General features: G+C 34.2%; 1 pseudogene; it reads right to left on the bottom strand.

Annotated features, from left to right (window-relative positions):
- Positions 1-3,239: 3,239 nt before the first annotated feature.
- On the bottom strand, positions 3,240-5,759 carry LOC132507945 (solute carrier family 7 member 13-like; annotated as a pseudogene).
- Between the last annotated feature and the right edge of the window lie 5,791 nt (positions 5,760-11,550).

Raw genomic sequence — 11,550 nt, 5'->3', positions numbered from 1 at the left:
TTGATTTGTTGAGTTATTTTCTTAGTGGTTGGTTTGGTAATTACAACATGCACCTTTAATTTCATCAAAATCAATTTCAAGTTAATTTCAGTAAAATATGGCAACTTTACTCCACTATAGCTCATTTCCTTCTGTTTTCTTTGTGTTATTATTGTCATATATATTACATCTATACATTTTATAAATGCTACACTTAAGTTTCAGAGTTATTGCTTAAAATAATCTTAAGTATTTTTTTAAAATTCAAAGAAAAATGTGTATACACACATATAGAGTCTTTTATATTTACCCATATACTTACTGTTTCTGGTTCTCTTTCTTCCTTCCTTTTCATTCAGATTACTTTCTTCAGCCTGAAGAATTTCCTTCAGTAAGTCTGCTAGCAATGAATTCTCTCAGTTTTTGCTTCTCTGGTGATGTCTTTATTTTGCCTTCACTTATGAAGTATATTATCACTTGATATCATATTCTTGGTTGACAGGCTTTTTTTTTCCCTTTCAGCACTTTAACTGTCATTCCACTGCTATTTGGCCTCCATTTTTAAAAATAAGTCAGTTGTTAATTGTATTATCACTTCCCTGTATACAATGAGTAGTTTTTCTCTTGCTGCTTTCTCTTTTGCTTTGCTTTGGCTTTCACTATTTGGCTTTTATAGGTATAGGTTTGATCCTCTTTGTATTTATTGTGGGGTCATTGAGTTTCTTGGATCTATTTATTAATGTTTTTCATCAGTTTTCAGAATTTCCAAACCATTATTTCTTCATACATTTTCCTGAGTTGTTGTTGTTTTTGTAACTTGCCTGGTAAACTCATAAATCCTGTTTTCTTCATGGTGTGAAACTACTATGCCTTCTCATATTTTAATTCTTAATTTTAATTTTCATGTTTGGATTCCTAGAGGTTGCTACTGTTAGCTGCATAGCTTAGTGGTCAGTTAATGATTTGAGCAGAATTTATGCTCAAACATCTCAAATCCATAAGGCTTCCATACTTTCACAGTCAATCTGTGTGCATGTTGGGAAGCACATTCAAAGTTCAGCCAGGTTTCAAGTCGCTTTGGCTTTTACTTACTTCCTGACTCTCGTGGTTTTCCCCTGCAGTTCCCCAGTCAGCCAGGGATGTGTGAAGAGTTTATCTAGCTCCTCTCTGACACTCTTACTTCAAGGGCATACTTGTTGAAAATTGACTGGTTTGATGATAGCCCCAAACTGACCACAAACTCAGGCTAGCAAAGATATGGGCTTAATCTATATGTGTCCTACTGAATTCACTACATTTCGAAGATAGTTCTGTGGGTTTTCACCCTCTGACTCAAACTGAGTCTACTAATGTAAACATGTCTTGTCTAAAATTTTTAAATGAAAATGAAACTATTTACTATCTTTCTACTCTATAAAATTTGGGAAGTCACAGGTTTTATTTTCTAACATCAAAGGGCTAATTTCACTGAAAAATATTACTTTCCTTTGGATGTTTAGGATCACCACAGAGTATTTTTTCCTTGTGTTTTAACCACTATAATTCACATAACTTGATTTTGTAGATTCTGTAAAGTGATTTTTCTTACTCTAATTATGCTATGCAATACAAAGGGCAACAATTTTTCTCCCTATTTTACTGACATGAGAATTGAAACCAAGAGTTATTGAATCCTTACCAAGTGAAAAAAGCTGCAATATCTGAAAGGTGATTTTTGCAGTTAGGTCTTTTTATTTCAAATATATGGCTGTTTTAATTAATCTGTGATCTTTCTGAAGCAGAATATTATTGTGCAATAGGTGTTCCAGAGTACCTTCACATATATTTTCACATTTGTTATTACTACTAATGAGTGATATGACCAAATAATATACTCATCTCATTTTATTTTTTATATTAAAAAAATTAAGTATAGTTGATTTAGAATATCATGTTACTTTTTGGTGTACAGAAAATGATTCAGTTATATATATAAAATCTGGAATATATATATATTCCAGATTCTTTTCCATTATAGGTTATTATAAGATATTGAATACAGTTCTCTGTGCTATACAGTAAATCCTTGTTGTTTATCTCTTTTATATATAGTGATGTATATCTGTTAATACTATTTTCCTAATTTATTCCTCCCCCCAGTTTCCCCTTTGGTAACCATAGTTTGTTTTTTATATCTGTGAGTCTGTTTCTGTTTTGTAAAATAAATTCACTTGTATTGATTTTTAGATCCTACATATAACTGATATCATATATTTGTCTTTCTCTGTCTAACTTACTTCACTCAGTATGATAATCTCTAGGTCCATCCATGTTACTGCAAAAGGCAATATTTCATTCTATTTTATGGCTGAATAATATTCCAGTGTGTCTGTGTATCATCTATCTATCTATCTACCACATCTTCTATATCCATTCATCTGTTGATGAACATTTAGTTTGCAACCATGTCTTGGCTATTGTAAATAGTGTCATTTTAGAGTTGAGATAACTGAGGAGCCTCAAGCTTAGATGTAGTATAGGCCTTATTTTTATTTTCATTATTTTTCTTTATAATGAGAGCCTATTATTGATTTTCTTTTATCTTTAGGGCCTTATGATAACTGGAAATGTAAAGTTTTAAACATATATACTTTATTAATATATTTGTTTAGATATATTAAGTTCAATTGAGAATTGAGGCTCTTTCAGTTTGTCTATTTTTAGAGCAAAAAATTAGTTTCTTTACTATAAAGTAGTAATTCTTAAAAATTCTGAAAATTTGAATCATTTTTATGGTAAACTGAAATTATATATCTGTATATAGATATATATATATTGTGGAAGGATTCATTTCTACTTCAGTAATAAGAAAAGTTAAGTACTCAAGGTCTGTATAGATTTTGGGGATATGCCTAGAGACAGAGTATGAGTTATATTTCCTGGAGGCAAATGCTATCCCAGAGCACCCATATGCACCTTATTAAGTATATTCCAAGGGATTTTGATAAGTATTCTCATATTTTCTATTCTATTCTATTCCATTCTATTCTGTTCTATTCTATTCTTTCCATTGTGTTCTGCTTTTTTTCCTTTTACAATTCTTGGTGTTTTCCATATTTTTGCTCCTAAACTTTACCCTTTACTATATGCTCAAAAGAGATTGCTTTACCTTTTGAACTTTTACCTTTAAATAAATAGATAAATAAATAACCAGACATGAACTAATTTAGCATAATTCTCTTAAAGTATGCAAAAAATCCACTGTACATTAGAAACTCCCTTTATTCAGTAGAATGAAACAGAGTGTCTTCCCTCTGGTTCTGTGTAGCCATACCTGAGGACATGATTTCCTTTGGAGTCAGGACGGCTAGGTGGGAAATGTTAACCAATAAGTAGATCAGTGCCACATGGATAAGTGCAGTAATCACACATTTGGGGATATTCTCACTAGGGTTTTTCAGCTCTCCTGCAAAAAAAAAGTGCCACACATAAAAAATGGCTAATTATATAATCTTTGAAAGTGGCTTCAATATAACACATAGTAAGTAAAAGAAACGACTGCACACAACAAGAGTTCATTTTTGTTGAATGCTTATTTACCAAGCTTGGGCAAATTATTGATTCTAGTAGCAACAGAATTTTGCCAAATTCTGGGTTTTAATGTTGTATCTCTGATATACTCAACATGAGCTTTTTTGGATAAGAAAATAACTCTGAAAACCTGGATTCTAGGCCAGGAGGACTGGAGCAAATCTTCCCTTACCTTACGGCCATCACTGTATTCAATAGAACTACAAGTACATGTTAATGAAGGAATAGCTCATCTGTTAATCTGGTCACAATATTCTAGGACTTTAGGGTAGACTCTCCTGCTCTATTCACTCCTTGGATTAAGATTCTAGACTAGTTAAACCTTAAATTAAACTTGAATGTATATTGCCAACACCAAAATTGACATATATGTTTACTTGGAAAATACAAAATTATATTATTAACTCACAGTATGCAACTACCTCAAAATAATTCATAAGTATTAAAAAGTAAAATACAAAATAAGACCATAAAGATTTAGAGAAAGAAGCACAGATATATATTTATCTAAACCTTGAGATGGGGAAAGACTTTTCAAGTATGAAAACAATGAAAAATTAAAAGATGGATAGTTTGATACTTATAGGTATTATATAAATAACTAAATAAACATAAATAAATTCTAGTCTTTAAAACTGAAATTTTAAAAATCTTATGAACAAAATAAAAAGCAAGCAAACTGGGAAAACCATTTACCTGTCTTACAAGGAAGAAACATAAATGGTCATGAACATTTGCAAAACCCTTCCCACCCATTAGAAATTGAATAAAAATGAGTTATAACACTGAAATTTGATTTTCACAACTTTAGGTGACTAAAGAATGAACAAGGTTTGATGAAGCCAAGTCTAGTCATTTTAATTCAACTAATAGATATATTTGTAGAGCCTTTCTGAAAGACAATTTGGCAATATTTCTCAAGACATTTCTAAATATTTGTATGCTTTACTTATTAATCTTACTTCAAGATTTTTTCTAATAAAGCAATGAGAAACCCACAAAGATTTACATAAAAGGATGCTGATTGGAACAATAAGTATAAAATTTTAAAGTGGAAAACTAGAAACAACTCTGGGATCCAACAATGGGAAAGAGTTTGAAAAATGGTCAAATTACATATGATAGAATACTGTGAATTCATTTAAAAGCATTTATATTTAATAATATTTTGAATTCTCACTATGTGCTTTAGGTAAAATAAAGTTATAAGGGTATATGTGCAGTGTGACCCCAACATGTGTGTACATACAAGATAATTGGTTACAGGTAATCTTTATTTTAATTTATATCTTCTGTATTTAAAATTTTTCTCTGATGAGTGTTGTTATAACTATAAAGTGTAGACTATTAAAATATTTGTTCAGTAAAAAAATGCAATTGTCTTGGGGTCCTTAAGCTGTGTCACTTCTATGTTTCCATTTGTAAACACCTGGAAAATATTTCACTTTCCAAAGCTGGAAAGACACATTGTAGAGAGTTTAATGCATTTCCACCCACTCACCTGATAAAAGCAAGAGAGAAACACATTATATTAAAACAATGTAGTATTCCTTTCTTAGAATTAAGCTGATTAACCGTTGTATGTTTATAGCGTGGTGGTGTTTTTTATAATTTAGGAAAATGACTGTACCTGCTATTCGAACAAGGACTCCCCAGCCATAATATGCATATAATCCTTGTAAGAAGGCTTCAGCAATCTGTGAGGCATCTGAGGCTTCAGCAATCTTCAGGCATCTGAAACTTCAGCATCGAAAGCTTTCTCAAACCTGCCTAAGTTCTCTTTTCTTCCTCTCACCAGTAACACGATTCCAGTTAGAGATACGAAGCAGAGTACTGTCATTTTCACAACTGTACTGACAGTCTGAAACCAGTGAAGTCACCTCCTTCACTCCTCGATCATTCAGAATTCCCAAGCACCATAAAATGGCCAATGCTAAACATTTCTTTGGCATCTCAGGAACAAAACATCCAGGATAGAAAGGCAATAGATTGATCCAGAGATAGAAGAAAGCAATAAAGGGTCCAAGAGATCTCTTGAGGAAATAATACTGTGCTCCACTTCTAGGGAATATGGTCCCCAGCTCTGCGTGACTAAGGGCAGCCATCATAGACACTATGGCGCAAGCAGCCCAAATACTTAGGGAGACCCCCACATTGAGTGAAGAGTATGTTAACACCCCTTTAGGAGCAGCAAATCTTCCTGCACCCATTATGATACTGAATAAAAAATCGTTCCATGGAAATACATTATTACCCGTTGAAGCTGAGTACTTTCTCCCATCTTCAGTTTCTTAAGTCTGAAACTTAAATTTAAAAGCTAACATAAATTCACAGTTTTTACTCTGTTCATATTTGTGAAAGGCTTCAGCCGATCTTCTTATAATTAAGTGCTTTACTTTCCTCCTCCTTTCTTACTCAAATAGATTTTGTCACAGCCCTTAACATAATAAAAAATTTAACTTGTGAGTAAATTGAACTAAAGTGTCTGAGATAATAGTAGAGTTATGTTTTACATGTTAAGCATTTAAACAGTTATGCACAATTAAACATTTTAGACACAGCTAATTGGGAATGAGATGAAAAATTCCAAGTCAGGTTTCTTCTATGGATATGTAACCTCGTTAATTTTGATCCTTAAACAAGTAATAAAGTTTGTACCATAAGGAAGTTAAAGAATGACAAAAAATCCAAGGTTTGAATCACATGTTTGCCACTTGTTAGCAGATCTTGGTTTGAATCACACACACATCTGCCACTTACTAGCACATCTATGTCACTCAATGACTTTCGATTTTGTTATTTTGAAAAATGGGACTGATAATCCTTATTTTTTTCTTTAATAAAATTAAATAAGGTAATTTATTGATGAAGCAAATACTAATACAAAACTCCTGGTAGTATACCTGACATACCTTAGGGATCCATAAATGTTAGTTTCATAATTTGGTTATTTTAATTTTCACTATCTGCATTATATACAGAGTGCTTCAGCTTCTCTAAGGTCCTTTAAAAACATTTTGTAGTTAGTTGCAAATTAGACTCAGTTTTTGACAAACAGGTCACTTAGTACACATATGCAGGGTTTTACATTTCCCTGGTTAATTATCTAGTAGGGGCATGATTCATCTTTTCAGCATTATTTACTTTTTTCTATATTTTCAGCTACTTATTGACTTAGGGCACACTCTTCTGAGCATCTGCTTTTTGCCTGGTACAGTGTGAATCAGTGCATGTGCAGGAATGACTAAGACAAGGTCTGGATATTGTTCACCATTTTACCCTGGCGTCTGGCCCAGCTTGGGGTAACACAGTATGTCTCAGTAAATCTGTTGAATTAATGATCTTTATCCTCCAGGAACCCCTGTTTAGAGAAGAAGACGTATATAAACCAAGACTTTTTATATACTGGTTGTGAGCTTCAACATGGTAATACTAATAATAGCTAATATTTACATGACACCTACTATGTGCTGGGAACTGTGTTTAACACTTATATTAACTCTTTAAATCAAATCAACCACCTGTGATACAGTACCAATAGATGAGGAAATTAAGAAATTAATTTGTCAAGTTCACCCAGCTATTCACTTAAATTAACTAATTTTAATGTATTTTATGTATATGTTTTTATATATATTTATGATTTTACTTACAAATAAATAAATCCATAATCCACAAGAAGCCAAGAAACAACAATATAAACCATAAGAATTGGCTTGTTTTTTCTTGGTGACTTTTTCATGGGTCCTGTGTTTATCCAATCTCAGCAATACCTCCCCTTGTGCAGGGACTGGATTAGGACTGATGGAGCACTCAAGTCTGACTCACAGCCATGAGTGTGTCATTAACCTCACTCTCCTCTCTCTCACAAGTGGCACAATAACAATGGCCTGTGAGCACAGGTTATTGCAACTCAATAAACAGACTTTAATTCAAATCTTGGCTGTGAGAACAGTATTCTGAAGATCTCTAGATATATTACTACAGTTACAACAAAACCCTTTGGGAATAGTCTGTACTTCTTTTTCTAGTGTAAAAAACTGACACATAGACCAATGGAACAGAATTGAGAGCTCAGAAATAAATGCATTCATGTACAGCCAGCTAGTATTTGACAAAGAAGCCAAGAATACTCAATGGGGAGAGGACAATCTCTTCAATAAAAGGTGTTGGGAAAAGTAGGATATTCATATGCAAAATTAGACCCCTATCTTACACCACTCACAAAAATTAACTTGAAAAGGGATCAAAGACTTAAACATAAGACCTGATATTGTAAAACTAAAAGAAAACAGAAAATAACTCCTTGAATTGATCTTACCAATGATTTTTTGAGCTCAAACCAAAAGGACAAGCAACAAAAGCAAAAATAAGCAAGTGGGACTACATCAAACTAAAAAGTTTCTGCACAGCAAGAGAAACACCCAGCAAAATGAGAAGGCAATTTATGGAATGGGAGAAAAATATTTGCAAACCATCTACCTAATAAGGGTTAATATCTAAAATATATAAGGAACTCATATAACTCAATAGCAAAAAATCAAAGAATCCAATTGAAAATGGGCAGACAACTTGAATAAACATTTTCCCAATGAAGTCATACAAATGGCTAACAAGTATATGAAAAGATGATGATTGCTTTTTGGTAGCCGTTTACTTGTAACTCACCATTTGTCTCGGTACTTTTAATTCCTAAAATAGTAATTTGTAATCGGTGTTTATGCTTGACTGTGCTTCTGAATAACTTATACAAACTCCTTGATTGTATTAGATGAATGTTAGATATATATCAAAATAAAAACAATAAACTAGATTTTGGAAATATTTGACATATTGGAGTCAAAGGATCTTTGTTCAGGTTGACTGAGTAACCTTAGAAATTTCTTTTGTTTTCTTGGCATTAGTTTCTGTCATTTATAAATTAATGGAATAGGACTGCATCTATACCTCTCCAACTGAAATACTCATTGCTCAAATAACTGTATGCCAGGGAATAGGTGAAGCCATGGGATGAATGTTATTCATCTTCCTTAGGTGTCAATTTCACTCAAAGTACTCTTTTTGGGGAAAAATTTTGAAGCATTTATTTAAGCATTCAAAATTTATCTTGAAGCATTTATTTTAAACATGCAAATATTATGGGATAGAATATAAAATTAACATGTTTTTTAAAGATAAAAAACTAATCTTAAAAGATGTAGTTACCCCACTGAGATGGGATGCACACACTACCCCTGTCATCCAAGATTTGGTTCAGATATCAAAACTAATGATGACATACATGCACTAAGAGGATATGGAAGCATTCATTATTCTCATAATAAGGCTCTCATGAGGAGGCAGGGTAGGATCCCAAGCAGGTCCAAAAATGTTTTGAGAGGGCAGACAAGAGCTACTAGCTTGGTGTTCTATGGTGGTGAGGAAGTAGGGCTGAGGTGAGAGTTCCCATTTGAATGGGATGGTGCTCGTGTGATTTTAAGTTCCTATTGGTGCCAGTGGAGGAAACAGCAGGCTTTCTTATCAGCTTGTCCAGATGTAGGGAAGAAAAGGAAAGGGAGTAGTGGCACTTAAAATCTGTCAACAGTCAAACATCAAAATGGAATCAGACTTTTTATTAATATGGATTTTTTTACATTATTAGAGTGCTTCTTTGAGCTATACCTCCAGAACCCTGCCTCCAAGTTTTGGTATATTAAACCAATGCCTTCTCTGCCATTCTACAAATATTTGTGAAGTGCCTAAAATGTACACTGTTTTAGGTGCTCTGTACATATCAGTATACAAAATAGACAAAAATTCTAGACACAGTAGAACTTCAATTCTTCTGACATTGTTTAAAATCCATGGCTTGAGAGTGGGGAAGATGGTCAGGAAATTTTTTTCCTCACCTGGGATCATTTCATACAGAAAGAATGCACACTGTTCTAACAGAGTGCCTATGTCTGTGACTTTTGTGCCAGTACCTATATCCCATCTGTGAGAAAGAGGATGGCACAGTTGATGACACAAAAGTAAATTCTGTTGTTAATGTCATTTCATAGTCAGATGAGGAATACATACTGAACTTTAGGAAGGCATGTGTTTTGAGGCCCTTATTCTTGGTCTGGTCTGTCGATATATTTCCTTCCTAAAGCATGGGATGGCAGAAATAGAACAAATTTTAGAGTTACTCAGACCCTATCCTTCTCCTTTTTCTAAATCATTTTGTTTTCATAATAAAAGTTGCATGTGGAAGCATCTATGGCTGGAGATGGGGGTGGGAGTGAAATGTGGACCGTTTTTCTCTTTTCTCTGAATTGTTGATACCAAAACCAGATATGGTAATTTAAAAATAGAGAGTAGAGGAGTCTGGACAAGGATATGTGTGGGTCTCTTAGGAGAGCCAGGAAGCATACTATCTAGTTTATTAGGATCTGGATGATATACATTCTGGTCTCAGGGCTTGGAAGCTTTGCGGACAAAAGTGAAGCAGTGAGCTTGAGCTGAACGTTCCTATGTGCCCTTATCCTGTCAGGGAATAGATTTGTACAGAAAATCTATGTAAAACATTCCTGCTAGCAGGAGATAGAGGATGGTGATCTTGAGCTATTTGAACAGTTCAGTAGAGCAGAAAGAGACTCTGGACTATAAATTAACACCCAGACGAAGGAGCTCAGGAAGGTAATTAAAATATTACCTCAAGAGCTCTGGTTTCTAGTATGACATCTAAAGAGCAGAGAAGTCTTCAGTTTGTCCTAACAATAGCTCTTTACAGCTGAACAAACTGAAAAATTAACAACTCTTTTTAGATCTCTCAGAGAAGTGAGGTCACCGGGAAAACTGTTGAGCCCAAAATATGAGAGACAGACAGGAAGATACAGAGAATCACAACTTACAAGAGCAGAAATTCACCAGCAGAGACCTCTGCAAGGACCAGTATTAGGGTAGGAAAAACTAAAATGTAGTCGACGAATTGCTAGAAGTTTCATGTGGACAAGTCTGGGAGAGGAAAACTTCAGGGGGTCCAGTCATAGGAGGGCCATCACACTTTTGTGAGTTTTACTTTCAAGAACTTAACTAGGTCCCCACAATGAGTATCAGAGAAAAATCCCCTTATGCTTCCATCAGGGGGAGGGAAAAAGTAACCAGTAAAAAATATGCCAAAGCATTCTGTTCTTTTAATTGACATGTAATTGAAACACAACATTATATTAGTTTCAGGTGTACGGCAATTTTGTTGTGAAATGATCACCACAGTAAGTCTAGTTCACATCCATCACCACACATAGTTGCCAATATTTTTCTTGTGATGAGAAGTTTTGAGATCTATTCTCTTATCAACTTTCAAATATACAATACATTGTTGTTAACTACAGTCTGTCCCCATGACTTACTTATAGGTGGAAGTTTGTACCTTTTGACCACCTTCATCTATTTCACACAGCCCCCACCAATCTATTCTCTGGCAACCGCCAATCTGTTCTCTGTATTTATGAGTTTGTTTATTCATTTTTTAGATTCCACATATAAGTGACAGCATATGGTATTTGTCTTTCTCTGACTGACTTATTTCACTTAGCATAATGTCCTCAAGGTCCATCCATGTCATGGCAAATGGGAAGATTTCATCCTTTTTTATGGCTGAATGATAGCTTAATATATAAATTAATTCTCCATATATGTGTGGGTTTACTTCTGAACTCTCTATTCTGTTCCATTGATCTATATGTCTGTTTTTATGCCAATATGATATGCTCAGGAGGCATGATGACTCCAGCTTTGTTTTTCTTTCTCAAGATTGCTTTGGCTATTCGGGGTCTTTTGTGGTTCCATGCAAATTTTAGGAGTTTGTTCTATTTCTGTGAAATGCCATTGGAATTTTTTTTTTTTTCGGTACGCGGGCCTCTCACTGTTGTGGCCTCTCCCGTTGCGGAGCACAGGCTCCGGACGCGCAGGCTCAGCGGCCATGGCTCACGGGCCCAGCCGCTCCGTGGCATATGGGATCTTCCTGGACCGGGACAC

Source organism: Lagenorhynchus albirostris, chromosome 17 (assembly GCF_949774975.1).
Source record: "Lagenorhynchus albirostris chromosome 17, mLagAlb1.1, whole genome shotgun sequence".
Lineage (NCBI taxonomy): Eukaryota > Metazoa > Chordata > Mammalia > Artiodactyla > Delphinidae > Lagenorhynchus > Lagenorhynchus albirostris.
The sequence above is the reverse complement of the archived record's forward strand: the minus strand, read 5'-3'. Positions and strand labels throughout refer to the sequence as shown.